Source organism: Protopterus annectens, chromosome 1.part2, assembly GCF_019279795.1.
Source record: "Protopterus annectens isolate FY-2018-M chromosome 1.part2, PAN1.0, whole genome shotgun sequence".
Lineage (NCBI taxonomy): Eukaryota > Metazoa > Chordata > Ceratodontiformes > Protopteridae > Protopterus > Protopterus annectens.
The window spans coordinates 1,249,297,269-1,249,316,711 of NC_056727.1; the positions used below are offsets into that span (position 1 = coordinate 1,249,297,269).

The 19,443-nt window shown below is 42.3% G+C and overlaps 1 protein-coding gene across 1 annotated transcript in view; it reads left to right on the forward strand.

Moving 5' to 3' along the window:
* The window catches only part of KDM1A (lysine demethylase 1A), a gene marked incomplete in the record, with an annotated part of 2,315,042 nt that overhangs the window by 997,117 nt on the left and 1,298,482 nt on the right, over positions 1-19,443 (forward strand).

A 19,443-nucleotide genomic window follows, 5' to 3' on the forward strand; every position in this document is an offset into this window, starting at 1 on the left:
TATATATATATATATATATATATATATATATGATGTGTGTACAGCAAAAACAGTTTAGCAAAATACGTAAAATGCAAGCCTAGCTCAGAGTACTCTATCAGAAGTATTGGGTGAGCAAATGGGTGTTATGATTCATTTGAGCTAGTATACATGATCTGAATTGCCTGGACATAGTAAGGCCTTTTTAAGTTTAATTCTGTTGGCTGCCAAAATAATGCAACTGCTAGAAAATGGAAGTCAGTCTACAGCAACAGTGTTTTGAGGTATTTAATATTATTGTTCTTCTTTCGACTCTTCCCGGTTAGGGGTTGCCACAGCGGAACTCCAGTCCGCTAATGATTGGCAGATTTTTTACGGGTGCCGAGGTGCCAGCTTGACGTCTGACCTTCAGCGAAGGCATGCCCATTCTACGCATGTCTTTTGAACACCACTCTACCGCGGGGATGACATGCAGACTCCACACAGAAGGCGCTCCAGCCGAGAATCGAACGGGAGAACCTCTTGCTGTGAGGCAACAACGCTACCGCTGCACCACTGTGGCTTAGGTATTGAATATTATTAAAGGAGTAAAAGAACTGTAAGAGGGATCTTTTGAAAAGGGAAGGAGTAAATTAAGTAGATGTGTTTGAAAATTGTGGGAACAATGCATGCATAATAATGTTCAGGAGGAGGAGTGAGGTTTAAGGGAAGACAGAAATTCAGCAGTTTTTTGTAATGTTTGATAGCGAAGAAAATATTTGTATGTTGTATTTAAATGGAGAAATGTTAAAATGGTTTCTTTTCTATTGATGTTTGCCTATGTCTTAAGTGATCATTTAGTAAACATAGTTAAAACATGCAAGCCTACACGTGACAAAAAAAATAAATAAATAAACAATAAAAACTAAAATACTATTTCAGTTAAAATCTGTCTCACTTTTTTTGGCAAAGGGGCTAGCCTACAGCCAGCCCTACACCCTTACAGCATTGTTTTGTTGTTTATGCCAACTCTGAGATCGAACAACATTGAGGAGAAAGGCACTTCCCTTATTTGACAATGTGCATCTTGCACAGAACACCAAAGAAATTACAAAGTGCAAACAGTGGAAGTGAATCAAACAGAAGTATTCACTTAAACTCGCTAAACCTAAAATGAGATGCAGCTGGTCTGTCATTTGCATACATAAACAGTTTTGAGCACCTGCATCTCTATGTAACAAAATGCTCTGTATACATAAAATGTATTTGCATGTGTGGCTTGGGTTTTGGGGATTTGTCCTCATGTGGGATTGGCAGTGTTTTAAAGTGCTTTTTCTTGTACTTTTATGTAAAAAAAGTGACTTTTAAGGACTTTAGTTTTACCAGCTCTTGCTGCTTGTTTTCTCCAGTGAAGAGGCACCATGTTTGGCTTTCCTGTAGAATAACCTGTTGGTCCTTCCAGCTACAAAAAGAAAGAGTTAATCAAACAGCCTTTACCACCACAGCAAGCTAACAGTTTGTGCCAGCCGCAGGTGGATGACTGTGCTGTGGGCTATTTGTTGTACCTCGGACCACTTACCTTTTACCCTGACTCTCTGGTGTAGCATTTAAGCCACTATGAACCTAGGGGTAATCACATTCTTTGCTGCTGTTGAGATCCCCTCAGTGAACAAGAGAGATCACTCTTGTCAGTCCTGGGAGAGGGAATAGGGAAGGTTTCCCTGTTTTGTCAAAATGTTGTGCCCATCTGTATGGAAGTTGTTGCTGCCATTAATAACACCATTTGCTCCATTTTTCTTATCAAAAAGAAGCGGAAAACTAAGCATATATGTTCACTGTGTCAGATTTCCCTGGACAGGAGTAGTTTGCTGGGTCTGGCACAGGGTTTAATTCAGGCTGCTGTTCCTTATTGTAAGGTAGCTTCTGGTGAAAGAAAGAGGGATACCTACTTTCCTGAAGAGATCCAAGATCCTGAATATAGACAGGAGGATGAAGACAGGTAGTGTTTCCTCCTTAGCTTGCTGATTCAGACTCAGAGGAGATCTCAATTATTGAGTCTTCCTTTAGAGTTTCTCTTTGTCTAAGACTGTTTCTAGAATGTGTGTTGCAAGTGTTTTCAGTGAGAGCGCACTGAGGTTTTTCAGTTCTTCAGAAAATGTGAGCTGTTACAGAAGGAATTTCCAGAACCTGCACCTATGCCTCCATTTTTGTCTGCCTTACAGGATGTGTGTATTACTGCCTGCAGTTTTCGTAATAGTCAGCCAGCTGCTCCTAAAATGGCAGATAGGATGTGTAAAGCTCTTCAGTCTTAAGTTTTTATACAATCTTCCCAAACCTGATACAGCAGTCATAGTTATAGTTAATTTTTCCACTGCTAAATAGTTAATTTCAATCCTGTTATTTTGATAAATAGTTTCATACGTATTTGCTAGGCTGACCACCTCAAGGGCTTTAAGCCTAGTCATGCATCCTAAATCGGGCAAGTTCTGGTACCCTTAAGTATAAGCAGGGGCTTAGGAAATCAACCTGCAAACTAGTAGAATAATCATTTTCAGGCTGCCTGTGTCCATTAGAGAGAGAGGACCAAACCAGGGGTGAATTTCCTGTTCCCCATCCAAATGTCCAAATTAAACTTGAGTTGGGTTAGCGAGGGACTGCATCACATGGATGGGGACGCCTGTTCCAGAGAAAGAGGTATTCTGTGGGATACATAGCTGTCTCTCCAGCAGGCTCTGTTTATATCACAGGCAAGGTTTAAGTCTTTAGAATGGGTAGTTCTGGTGGTGTTTGTTTTGTGGATATGCAGGAGATCCATCAGAGTGGATTCTGACAACATGTATCTCAGCTTAACCGCCTGTAAGTGACAGTGCAGGGATAGGGCTTTGAAGTAGTCTGTATAGGACATATTATTTACACCCTGTTATTTTATTGAGGAACCCCTGTGGATGTTCCAATAGTAACTCCCCAATTATAATTTCCTGGGTCTTGTCCATGAACCAGCTGGCTATCCACCAGTTGAAATAAGGGTTTGTACCTAACCGCTTGAGTTTGTCAACAATATCCAAATGGGTTATTTTGTCTAATGCCTTGGCCAGGTCAAGGTAGGCAGTGTGAGCTGTTTTGTCCTCATCCATTGCTTTAATGACCTTCTCACAGAAGTCCACCAAGTTGAGTAAGCAAAACCTGCTCATGATGAAACCAGATTGGGCTGGGTCTAGTGCCTGGAGGTTTCGTATGTCCTTAATCTGTTCCATAATTCTTTCTTTCCAAGGCTTTGTATGCGAGACTTTTATAGGTCTGTAGATGACCCACCTTTGTGCAGAGGGGGATGACTGTTGCTGTTCTCCATTCGTGAGGCACAAAGATTGTTTGGAAACTACAGTTAAATATCACTTCCAGAAGGCCTGATAGGTTGTGTTTCATGCTATGTAGAAAGCATCTTGGGAATATTGTCTGGGCCCACTGATGCAGTGCTCTTCACCTTACAGAGAGCATTACGGACATCTTGACTAGTAATAGCAGGCAGTGTTGTATTTGATGGGATTTCCTGAAGGAATGTTGAGAGGGGTAAAGTTGGAGCTGAATTTGTTGGCCAATAGGTTTGCTATGTCGTCTGGCTCATTATAGGTGGCTTCATTTTCTATGAGCTCTGCAGACAATTGTGTATTGCCTTTGTGGTTGCAAAATTAGCTAAAGGATGCCTTATTGTTGTCCTTGGCGTGGGAGGGCCAAATTTACCTCAAATTTGGCTTTGGTAGACTTATCCTCTTGAGTTTTTAGTTTGTGTGTTTTATACTGCTGGGTGCTGCACTTCCCAATTTTTGCTATGATTTTCTTCCTTCTGTTACATAGCCTATTGATGTTGTGGTTCCACCAGGGTGGCTTGTTTTTTTTTTATTCTGTACTTATACTTGGTTGCATCTGCCTCTTTGCAGCTATTGTTTTGCTTGTACAAGGTTTCTATGAAATTTTGCCAGGTTATTACTTAATAGTTGGACGTTAGTCTTAGAGTAGTTCCTGAATATTCCAGGTGGGACGATGGAGTATGAGGGAAAAAGTGCATGGTTTTACAACGTTTTATTTTCAGAATTTTGAATTGTCAAACTCATGTTAGTTTGTCCTAACTAGTTTTAAGGTATTATGAATGTTTTGTCTGCAGTTTCTTTTTAATATGAAACGTATGCTTTAAATACTTTTTTGGTTTCTTCTATTGTTCAAGTCAGTACTCATTGTACACAGTGCTTGTATTATTCCAATACTTTTTCAAAGGCTGTGGGCACTTGTACTGTTTTGAGGAGGTTTGTATGGCTGCGTTCTCAGAGCCTCCCAGACAGTGTTAAAATAAGATTGCATAGAGATTTAGTTTTCGGTTCCTCTGCTACAGAGGTGATCAAAAAGTGTGCTGAAAGGGTTAAGCCGATCCATAGAAATTTAAGATTTTTTTTGCTCTCTTTTTCCACATTTTCCAAAAGATTATCTTACTCGGCCTGTTTTGGTAAAGAAGCAAACACACAGTCTAAACAAAATGGAGATAAATAGGCATTTAAGAAGAAAAGGCGAGGGGGTTTCCAAGAAGAATTCTGGAAACTCCCAAATCCAAGGGCATTCCATTAAGTCAGAATGACTTTTTAAGAGACTTTGTTCCCACCTCCTACTCTGTCATTCCCCTTATTCCATAACGTTTGATTCTCCACTTTTTCTTTGGCGACAGTTTCAGACAAATAGGTTCTGAAGATCGTTCATCGTGATTAATGATGGCAATGGGAGGAAATTCCTTTCCAGAGAGTAATTCCCCACTCTTCAGACCAGACTGTTGTTACCACCTGGCCCATCACATGCTGTCCTAGGGTGACAGGACCAGTTCCTCCTCCCCCTGTGGGAAAGAGGTTTTTGTTCATGGATGTTTTTAGTGCCAAAGAAAGAAAATGTTTGGAGACCAGTTCTAGATCTTTTCTCCTAAACGTGTTTGTGATGGTGGCTAAATTCAAAATGAAGTCACTTCACAACCTGCTACCTCACCTTCCTCATTCAAGATGTTCGTGTTTCACTGTTGCAGTCATTACATTTTGGTTATCCTGCTGGCAAGTTGCCCTCAGTCGGCCTGAATTCCAAAGTCTTGGGTCCTGCGTCGGTTGCTGTCGCCTCTTCCCTGACGTCAGGTCGTCAGGGGTATAAAAGATGCAGCTGACGCCATTTTATTGCATCTTTCTTGCCGCACGGTGCCCGACAGTTCGCAAGTGCCGGTTGGCCGACTCCTGAGATTTTTCGTGTTTGAGTTTCAGATCCGAAGTCTTCATTAAAAGCCAAGTACCTTGTTGGGGAAACTTTTTTCATGCTCCAGACAGATGTCAGAAAGTTAATTGTATTTCTTGTGGGAAGCAAATACCTCATAAGGACTTTCATTCTTACTGTATTCCTTGCCTAGGCCCTGACCACAACGTTGCTAGTTGTCGGTTTTGTGCTAGATTTAACCAACGCACTATTAAGCGTCGGTACGATTTTGCATTAAGCTATTTTGGGCGAAGATTTAATTATACAATGTTGTCGGATAAACATCTGACTACTGGAATTCACAAAAAACGCAAAGAAAAAGAAAACGACAGATTCATATCACATCTCTTATCATTATCATTCGTAAATGATGTGTTTCTTAATTTGATCCAGAAACACAAAACCTTTTCAGTTTTCTGCCTTTACCCTCTGGACTATCCCACTGCACCATTAGTGCTCTCAAAGTGGCTAGCTCCAGTTACAGCTTATTGAAAGTTACAGGGTATCCACATTTTTCTGTACTTAATCAATTTGTTTATCTTTGCAGTTTTTTTTCAAAGTGAATCTCTCCCTTGGGTGAGAGATCTCATATGGGATGGTCTGGGGTACAACAACAGGCAACACCAGAGTTACCCACCTGCAGCTGAGGCAAATTGCAAGCTTGCTTTGGAGGCAAAACCTGTTTTCTTAGCTTTTTCTTTTCGTGGCTGGAAGGACGACTGACTGTGGGACCAGTAGTCTGTTCCATCGGCAAGACGAAAATGGTGCCTCTTTCCTAAGGAAGGCTAGCAGCAAAACTTGGTAAAACTACCAGTCCACAAAACTTGCGTTTTTGACAGAACAAAACACAGTAAAAAGCACTTTAAAACACAATGGCTGCCCCACAGTTTTCACCACAGAAGAATGTTAGTTATGAGACAGTTCATTAAATAGCACTTCTAACTTTAAAATAACTTCCTGAGGAGGAGTAATAAACCATTAACAAAATTTAAGAAATGGAAGATTTTTTTCCACCCAAGGGGAACTTACCTGCCAAGCAAAGAAGAGAAAAGCATAAGCTGATCATAATCTTCAAAAGCTCGGAATCGTACTCTTTGGTTGCACTAAAGGGCTTTGCGCCCAAACTTGCCTTTGTCAGCTCAGCTCAAACTGCTTGACAGTTTGGTTGCATGGAAGGTGCCCTGAAATTTTGGAAGCTGGCCGAGTGTTATATCTTTAGCAGGCTATAATCCATATGCCTAAGGGTACTGCAGTAATGATCAGTATGAAGAACATCAAGAAGATACTTGAAATAAAGTAAAAAAACAAATAGATACTTGTCAGAAGCGAAAAGTCATGTTTAGAATATAAAGCTTGTTAGAACCACCTACAAAAAATCACTGTAGCATTAATAAGAGTATGAAGTGCATTTTGCTCTCGCTAAAAATTAAAATAAAGCTAATTAGAACAACCCCTTATTTTCAGTGACATGAAGCCAGTTGTGTAATAATTGCAACTTCTTCAGATGTATGTATTTGTGCCGTATAAGCTTCAAACAGCATGTAATAGAAACTGTCAACTTGTTTACCCCCTGTTTAGTTCTCTTAATAAGAAGAGTTCTCCTTTGTTCAGAAGTTTTGCCATGGATTCTAGTTAAGTTTGCTGGGTGTTCAACCTTATTTTTTTTTTAATAGAGGAATTTTTTTTTCATTGGAACTGTAACTTGAAAACAGGGATACAGTTGGCAAAATCTGACTGCATTTGTCAACTTAGAACTTGGAAAAAGCAGTCAAAAATTTTTCCATTAGTTTAATTATAAATACATGATTTCAAAGATGTATTTCAGTTTCTGTTTTATCCTGTTTGTTGACATTCCTGAGCAGAGGTAATTTAAGATTTGCTCATATTTCATATGGTGCTTTTTCTTTTCCACACCACTGCGTAAGTTGCAGGTATCATACGTAGCCATTTAATTTTTTGTTGCTCTTAATGTATCGCTGAACACACAAAAAATGTAATCGGTCGACAGAGTTTTTTATTTAATTTTTTATTTATTTTACATTTGTTAACCGGGAGAGTCCGACTGGATACATGTCCATTTTCATTGGAGGCCCGGGGAGAAAAGCTCCAGGTTAGTAAACAAACAGTTAAGCACATTATACGAAAGTTATACAGTTACAATACAATGCTCAGTATAAAAAAATAGTTATGTTACTGTACAATAAACAAACATTTAAACAGGGAAGCAAAAGTAAGAGGGCAGAAATAGGTCTGATCTTCGTGTTTCACTGTTGCAGTCATTACATTTGGGTAATCTGCTGGCAGGGTGCCCTCAGTCGGCCTGATTAACAAAGTCTTGGGTCATGCGTCGGTTGCTGTCCCTTCTTCCATGACGTCAGGTCGTCAGGGGTATAAAATATGCAGCCGACGCCATTACATCAGTCTTTCTTGCCGCGTGGTGCCCGAAGCAGAAGCAGTTCACAAGTGCCGGTCGGCCGACTCCTGAAATTTTCGATTTTGAGTTTCAGATCCGAATTCAACTAAAAAGCTAAGTACCCTGTTGGGGAAACTGTTTCTTGCTGCTTACCGATGTCAGTAAAAGTTAATAATTGCATTACTTGTGGGAAGCAAATAACTCATAAGGATTTTCATTTGTACTGTATTCCTTGCCTAGGCCCTGACCACAACTTACCTTGCTGTCGATTTTGTGCTTTATTTAATCAACGCACTATCAAACGTCTGTACATTTTTGCTTCTAAATTTTTTGGCTCACGCTTTAATTATCCAGAAATGTCTGTTGGCAATCCGACTACCAGGATACCTAAAAAAACGCAAAGAAAAAGACAGAGACAGGCTGTTGAGGTCCAAAATTGCAGACTACACTTCTCCCCAAGCCATTCACCAGTTCTCCGATACTCGGTGAGGCACTTTTGCAGCCCCTGATACCAGCTACTTCTGATTCGCAGGCCTCTACTGAGACCCATTCAGAGTCGGGTATGCCGCGAGATGCTTCAGTTATGGAACCTGCGGATGTCTCTACCTTGGATGTGTCCTGAGCCGCTGTGCAGGCACTGGCTTCTGAGGGTGTTTTCAGGCCTACAGATTTGTTTATTAGACCGACGCCATCTTCAAAATTAAGGTCAAAATCTCAACCTATGCCTAAAAAACAATACCTGAGCCGCGTGCAGGCCCCTATGCCTAAAAAGCAAATGATCAAAATGGCTGAAGATTTAATTACTCTCATCAGGGGTAGCCAACCCCCCCCCCTTCTAAGAGGCCTAGGCAAGACATTGATTATGAAACTTCTGAGCAGGATTCTATTTCTTCTGACTCTTCTAATGAACAGGAATTGTCTTTACCTCCTTACGAGGATTCGGATGCAGAAGATTCCATTCCTTCTGCTTCTCCCCCCTGAGGATTTTTCTTTTGGGGAAACTTTACATACCTTAAGGGAACATTTCCACTGGGAATGTCAGGATTTCTCTCAACCTAAAAAGAGACTTGGGGATTTTCTTCTTCTTCCTCAGCGTAGGCCTTTGGCTATACCTCTTGTTCTAGACATTGTTGATGTTTTTTCAGAATCTAGTATTGCTCCTGATTCTCTGCCTCCGCCTTCTTGTAAGCCAGACAGATACTACAGGGTTCCTGACTCCCACAAATTCCTTTTCAAAAATCCTGTTGCAGACCCTGAAACCATTTCTCAGGGTCCCAAGGACATTAAGGCTTCTACTGCTAAAAATCCTACCCCTTCTGATAGAGATTCCAGGGCACTGGATAGATGGGGAAAGAAGGTTTACACTTCTGCAACCTTGGCAATCAGGGCTTTAAACTGTCAATTTCATATGCTAAAATATCAGCAGCATATCATGGGACTGCTTAAACAAAAAAATGATGATTTCTGACTGTGTGGAAAACGAAGATTTACAGGATTTACTCCATTCAGCTGAACAAGTTGGAAAACATACTTTGCATTGTGGTTTTGATTCCTTGGAGGCCTCTTGCAGGGCTGCCGTAACTGGGTCTGTGCAAAGAAGGCATGCTTGGCTCAAAGAGCAAAATCTGCCAGATCATGTTAAAGCAAAATTTTTGGATGCTCCTTTACAACAGGACCATCTCTTTGATAATAAGGCTGAAGAAGTTTTAAAAAAAGATGGAAGATAAAGCTAAATCTATGCAAACTGTGAAAGATTTCTTACAAGTGCAACCTCCAAGATTTAGTAGGCACTGGCCGACTAGGAACTGGTCCTTTCCAGTTCCTACGAGAGCCACTCAAGTCAAACCCAGGCATACCAAAGGCTCCAGGTTTTGGTCACAAGGGACTTTCAGAACAAAACAATGGGGTGCCTCCTCTTCCAAATCTGGAAACAAGACACCTCCCTATAGTAAGCAGTCTCAATGACTTCCCTTTACACTTACCAAGCACTTACCTTTTAGCCGCCCTGTTAGGGGAAAAACTGGCTCTTCATGCAAGAAACTGGGAACTTATAACCCAGGACAAATGGGTTTTAAATGTAATATCCCAAGGATACAGATTCCATTTCCACACGTTGCCAATTCCAAATGGATGGCCAGACCTGCCCCCAAATCAGTGGGTAAAGGCCCAGAAACTAGTACTTTCCCTCATGAGCATGGGGGCTATTCAGCCAGTAACAGAAGAGGAAAAGGGACAAGGTTTCTATTCAAGACTTTTCCTGGTACCCAGAAGAGACAAATCATGGTGTCCAATTCTGGACTTATCTACTCTAAATATCTTTCTGGACATACCAAAATTCAAGATGCTGGCTCTTCACCAGTTACTTCCTATGCTAGGCAAAGATGCCTGGTTGGCAACTCTAGATTTAAGAGGCTTACCTGCATATCTCAATCAGGGAATCTTGCAGAAGATACCTCCGCTTCAAGGCAGGCAACTTGCATTACCAGTTTTCTGCACTGCCCTTTGGCTTATCTACTGCACCAAGGGTCTTTACAAAGTGCCTGGCTCCAGTAAAGAAATATTCAAATGTTATCCATACCTGGACAATTGTCGAATTCAGGCATAAAACAGGACACTCTTCTAAACCATCTGGCGTTTGTAAAAATGGTTCTAACTTGTCTAGGGTACACTATAAACAAAAATAAATCACAACTGGTACCATCTCAAAAATTACATTCCTGGCTGCAAGCTTGAATACAACTGCCCAGATGGCTTTCCTTAGGCCAGAGAAGCAAATTCATTTGGTGATTTACTTCATACATGTGGCCACAAACCCCTGCTTTCTGCAAGGCAAATACTGCAAGCCCTGAGGTTCATGGCCTCCTGCATTCTGCATTCTTCTAATTCCATATGCAAGACTGCATATGAGGAAACTTCAGTGGTACTTAAGTCTATGGAGTCAGCATTGTCGCAGCCTGGAAACTATGATTCCTATCATTCATTGCCTGCAACTAGAGTTCCTGTGGTGAGCAGAGGCCTGTCACCAAAACAAGGGACTGCCATTCACACCACCCCCTGCTGCCCAAACCCTTACTACAGACGCATCAGACTATGCTTGGGGGGTACATCTGGCAGGGAAGTGCATTCAGGGTAAATGGAGCCCAAATCAAATGCACCTTCATATCACTCAAAAAGAAATGCTAACTGTACAGAATGCACTGACAGCCTTCAAGGACTGCCTTCATCCAGGACAATTAGACAGAGAACATCACGGTTATGTGGTACATAAACAAGCAGGGGGTATACACTCCTACCCCCTTTGCAGACTAACCATGGCATTGTGGAACACGGCCTTGCCCTATCAAGTACAACTACAAGCTCCATTACTGCCAGGAAAGCTGAATACTCTGGCAGACGAACTAAGCAGATATATCATGGACTAACACGAATGGAAACTGGAACCACAGATTTTCAACATGTTGCCATGCAAATGGGGAAACCCAGACATAGTTCTGGGGTGAGGCAAAATTAACTATCAGCTGGACAAATTTTGCACAAAAACTCATCACAAAAAAGCCAGGAAAGTGGATGCTTTATCCTTCAGCTGCCTTTTCCCCTCTGCATCTGCTCTCCAAAGTTCTACTAAAAGTCAAGCAGGACAAACCAAAAATTATTTTGATTCCTCCCGACTGGCCTCGCCAACACTGGTACCCACTCCTGTGCAGTGTGTCACACCTTCCACCATGGCATCTGCCTCCGACACCTTACTTACTGTCTCAGCAGAACAACCAAATTCTGCACACTCTGCTCCAAACTTTGAATCTTGCAACGTGGCTAATCACCTAAATTCACCCTTAGCATCCCTCAGCAAATCTGTGATGGATGTAATTTTGGAGGTGAGAAGGCCTAGTACTAAAAAATCTTATGCTGGCAAATGGAAAAGATTCTGTCTCTGGACTCTATTTTAGGGGATAAGCACAGCAGTGCCCAACATTCCTCAGATTTTACAATACTTAACTGAGATGCTTCACAAGGGCCTTTCCTTTTCTTCCATAAAATCCATGCCTGGGACCGCAATTTTGTATTGGAAAAGCTCACTATCCCTCCTTTCGAGCCAGCTGCTACTGCAGACTTAAAATTTATCCCCTAGAAAACAGCTTTCCTTTTAGCAGTCACTTCATCTAGCAGGATTTCCGAATTACAGGCTGTTATGGCAGTGGAGCCTTTCATCATTTTTCATGCGGACAGGGTATCTCAAAGGACCAATCCATCCTTCATGCCTAAGGTGGTATCCAGTGTGGCTCTTAATCAGAAAATTTATTTGCCAACTTTCTTTCCCAATCCACAGAACAAGGAGGAGCGGATTCTGCATGCATTGGATGTACACAGACAACTTAGATTTTACTTAAACTGGACAAAATCTCAAAGAAAATCTGAACTGCTGGTGGTATTTCCTGCAGGGGCGGAGGGAAAGGCTATTTCAAAGCAGACCATTTCCAAATTGATAAGCCGTTGTATTAGTTTCTGCTATATGCACCATGAAAAACTATCCCCCAGGGGATCAGATCCCATTCCACCAGGGCTACATCTACTTCTACGGCCTTTCTCAGATGTGTTCCTACCGGGGACATTCTAGAAGCTGCTACCTGGAGCTCAGTTCATACGTTCACCAAACATTACCATTTACCACTTTTCTCTAAATCCAGAGCTGGCTTTGCCACTGCTGTCGTGCAGGGCCTTATAGCTGGTCCTAATGCTGTATAATTCCCTCCACCCAACCATAGCTTTGGGAATCTACCCAAATGTAATGACTGCAACAGTGAAACACTAAGAACATAGTACAGTTGTGTACACTTAGCATAAATGTAGATGTTTGAGTGTATTCACTGTTGCAGGTCCTGGTTACCCTCCCTCCAGCCCCCTACCTTTCTCTGGCTATATCTCTACTTTCTTTCACTATGCTTAAAAGCCCTTTTGGTGTATTTGCTTTTGGGATTGGAGGTATATTTTTTGTGTTTATTTTTATTTGCTCCCCATTTGGGGGGCACCTGACATCTGCGGCAAGAAAAACTGATGTAATGGCCTCGGCTGCATGTTTTATACCCCTGACGTCATGGAAGAAGGGACAGCAACCGATGCAGGACCCAAGACTTTGTTAATCAGGCCGACTGAGGGCAACCTGCCAGCAGTGAATACACTCCAACATCTACATTTATGGTAAGTGTACACAAATGTACTTTTCAGTTACATAATGCATAGATGTTCTTTGTGTTTCACTGTTGCAGTCATTACATTTGGGTAATGTGCTGGCAGGTTGCCCTCAGTCAGCCTGAATAACAAAGTCTTGGGTCCTGCGTCGGTTGCTATCTCCTCTTCCATGACGCCAGGGGTAGAAAACATGCAGCCGACACCATTTTAATCAGTCTTTCTTGTCACTTGGTGCCCGAAGCAGAAGCAGTTCGCAAGCGCCAGTCGGCCAACTCCTGAAATTTTTGTTTTCAAGTTTCAGAACCGAAGTCTTCAATCTAAAGCCAAGTACCCCATTGGGGAAACTTTTTCTTGCTCCTTACCGATGTCAGTAAAAGTTAATAATTGAATTACTTGTGGGAAGCAAATACCTCATAAGGATTTTCATTTGTACTGTATTCCTTGCCTAGGCCCTGATCACAACGTGCCTTGCTGTCGGTTTTGTGCTAAATTTAACCAACGGACTATTAAGCGTCTGTATATTTTTGCTTCCAAATATTTTGGCTCTGGATTTAACTACCCTGAAATGTCGTCTGTTAGCAATCAGACTACCGGATTACCCAAAAAATGCAAGGAAAAAGACTGAGACAGACCGTCTAGGTCCATAACCAACGACAAAGCTTCTTCTAAGCCAGTCGCCGGTTCACTAGTACTCAGTGAGGTGCTTTCGCAGCCCCTTATACCCGCTACTTCTGAGTCGCATGCCTCTACTGAGACCCATTCGGAGACCGGTATGCCGTGAAATTCGCCAAGTATTGAACCTGCAGATGTCTCTCCCTTGGATGGGTCTGGAGCCACTGAGCAGGCACTGGCTTCTGAGGGTGTTTTCAGGCCTCAACATTTTTATATTAAACCGACGCCATCAACAAAAACAAGGTAAAAAACAACTATGTCTAAAAAACCGACGCATGAGCCATGTGCTTCGACCCCTATGCCTAAAAAACAAATGATCAAAATGGCTGAGGATTTGATTAACTTGATCAGGGGTTCCCAACACCACCCTGTTAAGAGGCCTACGCAAGGCACTGATTATGAATCTTCAGATCAGGTTTCCATTTCTTCTGAATCCTCTTCTGATCAGGAATTTTCTATCCCACCTTATGAGGATTCTGATGCAGAGGAATCTATCCCATCTACATCGCCTCCTGAGGATTCCTCTTTTGGAGAGAATTTGCATACTTTAAGGGAACATTTTCACTGGGAGAGTCCGGACTTCTCTGAATCAAAATAGGCTTAGGGATTTCCTTCTTCCTCAGCATAGGCATTTGGCAATACCTCCTGTTTTAGACATTGTTGATGATGTGTTCTCAGAATCTAGCATGGCTCCTGATTCCCTGCCTCTGGCTCCTAGTAAGCCAGACAGATATTACAGGGTTCCTGACTCCCACAAATTTCTTTTCAAAAATCCTGATGCTGAGACTATTTCATAGGGTCTCAAGGGTGTTAAGGCTTCTACAGCGAAAAATCCTACCCCTTCTGATAGAGATTCCAGGGCGCTGGATAGATGGGGTAAGAAGGTTTATACATCTGCCACCCTGTCAATCAGGGCTTTAAACTGCCAATTTCATATGCTTAAATATCAACAGCATGTTACGGGCATACTGAAACAGTAAATGTTGATTTCTGATTGTGTGGAAAATAGAGTTACAGGATTTATTGCATTCAGCAGAACAGGTTGGAAAGCATACTTTGCAATGTGGTTTTGATTTTTCTTCTTGTGCCACCGTTACTGGATCTGTGTTAAGAAGGCATGCCTGGCTCAAGGAGCAAAATCTGCCTGATCATGTTAAAGCTAAATTGTTGGATGCCCCTTTGCAGCATGATACTCTGGTAATAAGGCAGAAGAGGTATTAAAGAGAATGGAAGACAAAGCTAAATCTATGCAAACTGTGAAGGATTTCTTACAAGTGCTACCACCCAGGTTCAGTAGGCACTGGCCTACTAAAAAATGGTCCTTTCCTGTGTCCAACAGAGCCAATCAGGGCAAACCCAGGTGCTCAGAAGGCTCCAGATATCAGTCTCAGGGATCTTACAGGTCAAAGCAGTGGGGTGCCGCCACCTCCAAATCTGGAGGTAACAAAGCTCAACCCTACAGTAAGCAGTCTCAATGCCCAAGGACTTAAATTTTGGCAGCCCCCCTGGGGGGAAAACTAGCACTTCATGCTCAAAAGTGGCAGTTAATAACCCAGGACAAGTGGGTATTAAACATAGTATCCCAGGGGTACAGATTTCATTTCCATACTTTGCCAATTCCAAATGCATGACCGGATCTGCCACAAAACCAGTGGGCAGAGGCCCAGAAACAAGTCATGTCCCTCATGGATAAGGGGGCTATTCAACCGGTACCAGAAAAGGAAAAAGGACAAGGATTTTATTCAAGACTGTTCCTGATACCCAGAAAAGACAACTCATGGCATCCAATAATGGACTTATCGATTCTGAACACGTTCCTGGACATTCCAAAATTCAAAATGTTGATTTTTACAACAGCTACTGCCTATGCTAGGCAAGAAAGCTTGGTTTGTAACTCTAGACTTGAGGCATACCTGCATATCCCAATAAGGGAATCTTGAAGATACCTCCGCTTTAAAGCAGGTTTTTTGCATTACCAATTCTTTGCACTGCCCTTTGGCTTATCTACTGTGCCCAGGGTCTTTACAAAGTGCCTGGCACCAGTAATTGCATTCTGCAGACAAAGAAACATTAAAATGTATCCTTATCTGGACGACTGTCTCATTCAGGCAGAGGACAAGGACACTCTTCTTCAACATCTGGCGTTTGTAAAAAGGCTTTTAGCATGCCTAGGGTACACCATAAATGAAAAGAAATCACAACTGGTACCCTCTAGTTACATTCTTGGGTGCAGGCTTGAATACAACTGCCCAGATGGGCTTACCTCACACCAGACAAGCAAATACAGTTGACAGCATACTTAAATCAAATGGCAACAAAAGCCCAGTTATCTGCAAGACAAATTCTGTAGGCTTCGGGATTCATGGCATCCTACATTCCACTAATTCCATGTGCAAGACTGCATGAGTTGACTTCAATTCTACCTAAAAAGTTTATGGAGTCAACATTTTGTAACAGCCTGGAAACAATGATTCCTCTCATTCCCTGCCTACAGCAGGAGTTTCTCTGGTGGGCAAAGACATGTCACCAAAACAAGGGACTGTCATTCATACTACCCCCGCCACCCAAACCCTAACTACAGACACATCACACTGTGCTTGGGGGGCCCACCTGGCAGGGAGATGCATTTATGGCAAATGGAGCACAAACCAAATACATCTGCATATCAACCAAAAAGAAATGCTAGCTGTTCAGAATGCTCTGACAGCCTTCAAGGACTTACTTCATCCAGGACAACTACTGATAAAGATGGACAACACCACAGTTATGTGGTACATAAGCATGGGGTACCCATTCATACCCCCTTTGCAGACTAGCCATGGCCTTGTGGAACACAGCATTGACTTGCCAAATACATCTTCAAGCTCAGTTCCTGCCAGGAAAGCAAAATACTCTGGCAGATGATCTAAGCAGAAATCTTAAGGACCCGCACGAATGGAAACTGGATCCTCAGATCTTCAGCATGTTAACACAGAAATGGGGAAGCCCAGACGTAGATCTGTTTGCCTCTCCCCAGAACCATCAGTTGGACAAATTCTGCACAAAAACTCTTCATAAAAAAGCATGGAAAGTGGATGTTCTATCCTTCAGCTGGAAAAGCCCATCAGTCTATGTCTTTCCCCCTCTGCCTCTACTGTCCAAGGTCTTACTAAAAGTCAGACAGGAAAAACCAAAAAATGATTCTTATTGCTCGCCAACACTGGTACCACTTCTAAGGAATATGTCACACCTTCCTCCGTGGTACTTGCTTCAAACACTTCATCTGCTGTCTCAGCAGAACTATCAAATTCTGCACACTCTGCTCCAAACTCAATCTTGCAGCATGGCTAATCAACTAATTATTCAAATCATACCTCCGTAAACCTGTGATGGATGTCATTTTGGAAGCCAGAAGGCCTAGTACTAGAAAATCTTCTGCTGATAAATGGAAGAGATTCTGTGTTTGGAACCAAGCGCAAGGAATAGACACAGCAAGGTCTAACATTCCTCAGATTTTACAATACTTAACTAAGATGCTAGACAAGGGCCTATCTTTTTCTTCAATAAAAATCCATGCCTCTGCCATCTCGGCTCATTACAACACAGAGCCTCTCCTCTTTTCTCGTCCGCTGTTAAAACAGCATCTCAGAGGGGCCAAGAATTTAAGGCCTCCCAGGAGAGCACCAACTCCTGCATTGGACCTCAGTTTTGTGCTGGAAAAACTCACCCTGCATTCTTTTGAACCAGCAGCTACTGCTGATATACAATTTCTTTCTTGGAAGGCAAATTTTCTTTTGGCAGTTACTTCAGCTAGAAGGGTTTCGGAACTACAGGCTCTCATGGCATTGGAGCCTTTCATTCTCTTCTACCCGGACAGGGTGGCCCTCAGGACCAACCCTTCCTTTATGCCTAAGGTGGTATCCAGTGTGGCTCTTAATCAGACCATTCACCTGCCAACTTTTTTCCCAAATCCGCAGAACAAGGGGGAGCGGATTCTGCTTTCATTGGATGTACACAGACAACTAAGATTCTACTTAAGTAGAACAAAATCTCTAAGAAAGTCTGGGCAGCTACTGGTAGCATTTGCTGCAGGATCAGAGGGGGAAGGCTATATCAAAGCAGACTATTTTTAAATGGATAAGCCACTGCATTCGTTTCTGCTACTTGCACCATGGTAAACCTGTGCCCTAGGGAATACGATCCCATTCCACCAGGGCTGCCTCCACTTCAGCAGCTTTTCTCAGAGGGTCCCAACCAAAGACATTCTAGAAGCTGCAACTTGGAGCTCTGTTCATACATTCACAAAGCATTGTCATTTACCTCTCTTCTCTAAATCTAGGGCAGGCTTTGCCACTGTAGTCCTGCAGGGCCTTGTAGCTGCTCCTAATGCTGTTTAGTTCCGTCCTCCCATCCATAGCTTTGGGATTCTACCCAGATGCAATGACTGCAACAGTGAAACACTAAGAACATAGTACAGTTGTGTACACTTACCATAATTGTAGATGTTTGAGTGTATTCACTGTTGCAGTTCAGGTTACCCACCCGCCTTCCCCCATTCTATATGTTTTCTTTCCTTCACTATTCTCAAAAGCCTTTGTGGTGTATTTGCTTTTAGTTGAAGCTAAATTTTTTGTTTCTAAAGTGCATTTACATATTTACAGTTTGTTTATATATTTTTGCTCCCCATTTGGGGGGCACCTGACAATCTGGGGCAAGAAAAACTGATTAAAATGGCATTGGCTGCATGTTTTTTACCCCTGATGAGCTGACATCATGGAAGAGGAGACAGCATCCGACGCAGGACCCAAAACTTTGTTCAGGCTGACTGAGGGCAACCTGCCAGCAGATTACCCAAATGGTAATGACTGCAACAGTGAATACACTCTAACATCTACATTTATGGTAAGTGTACACAACTGTACTGTTTAGCAGGAGCACAATAGCTAAGCATATCCAGAGAATGTAGGAAGGGCTAACCTGGTTTGGAACAGGAACATTGCCAGTGTGATTTGAGATATTGTTTGATTTTCTTTGAATTGTGAGAAAGATGGTTCTAAAGTGGGAACAGAAGGCAGTGATTTCCAGATTTTTCCTACATAGAGTTTAGTGATTCACCAGCAGCATTATTGGATTTAGATGTTTAGATTATAGGGGTTAATGACACATTTACGAGCAGGTGTTTTTTCAGGGTGGTGAAGAATTTGATGGGTTATTTTGAGCTGGCTATAGTGAAGTAGGCTAGTGCATTCTAGCCACCCCAGGTGCTTCAGGTTAAGGGAGTGGTGGGTCCTGTAGGCCATACCTGTTGCAAATCTAGCGATGTGATTATAGCAGATGGCTAGTTTGCGAAGTGTTGATTGGTTTAGGTTAGTAAGAAGGGGAGAGGCATAGAGAAGGGTTGACAGCAGGTGTGTGCAAGCATTAGTAGATCTGGCGTGTGGGGTAAGGAAACATCTGACCTTATAGAAGGACCCAAGTTTTTTGTTGACAGTTTTGATGGTTTGATTAATGTGGGTGTCAGATTTAAGGGAGTTGTCGATAGTGACACCTAAAAGCTTAGTATGGCCATCTGGTGTAATAATTGTGCCATTGGAGGATTTAATGGAGACCAGTGGGGAGGGGGTCTTACAGGTGGGTGAGAATGTGAGCAATTTAGTTTTGTTAGGATTTAAAATGAGTTGACGACTTGAGAACCATATTTCAACTAGGTTAAATGTGTTTTGGGTGATTGTCATGAGATCTGTCAGGAAGGTGGCTGAACAGATTAAGGTTGAGTCATCTGCGTATTGTATGCATGTGGCCTGGGGAGTGGCGGTGGGCAGGTTGTCTAAAGATAGAGAAGAGAAGGGGACCAAGGATAGAGCCCTGGAGAATGCCTGTGGTGACAGGTAAATGAGTTTATCTTGCCATAGTACAGCTTGCTGTCTGCTGCCCAGATATGATTGAAACCATTTTAGTGTGTG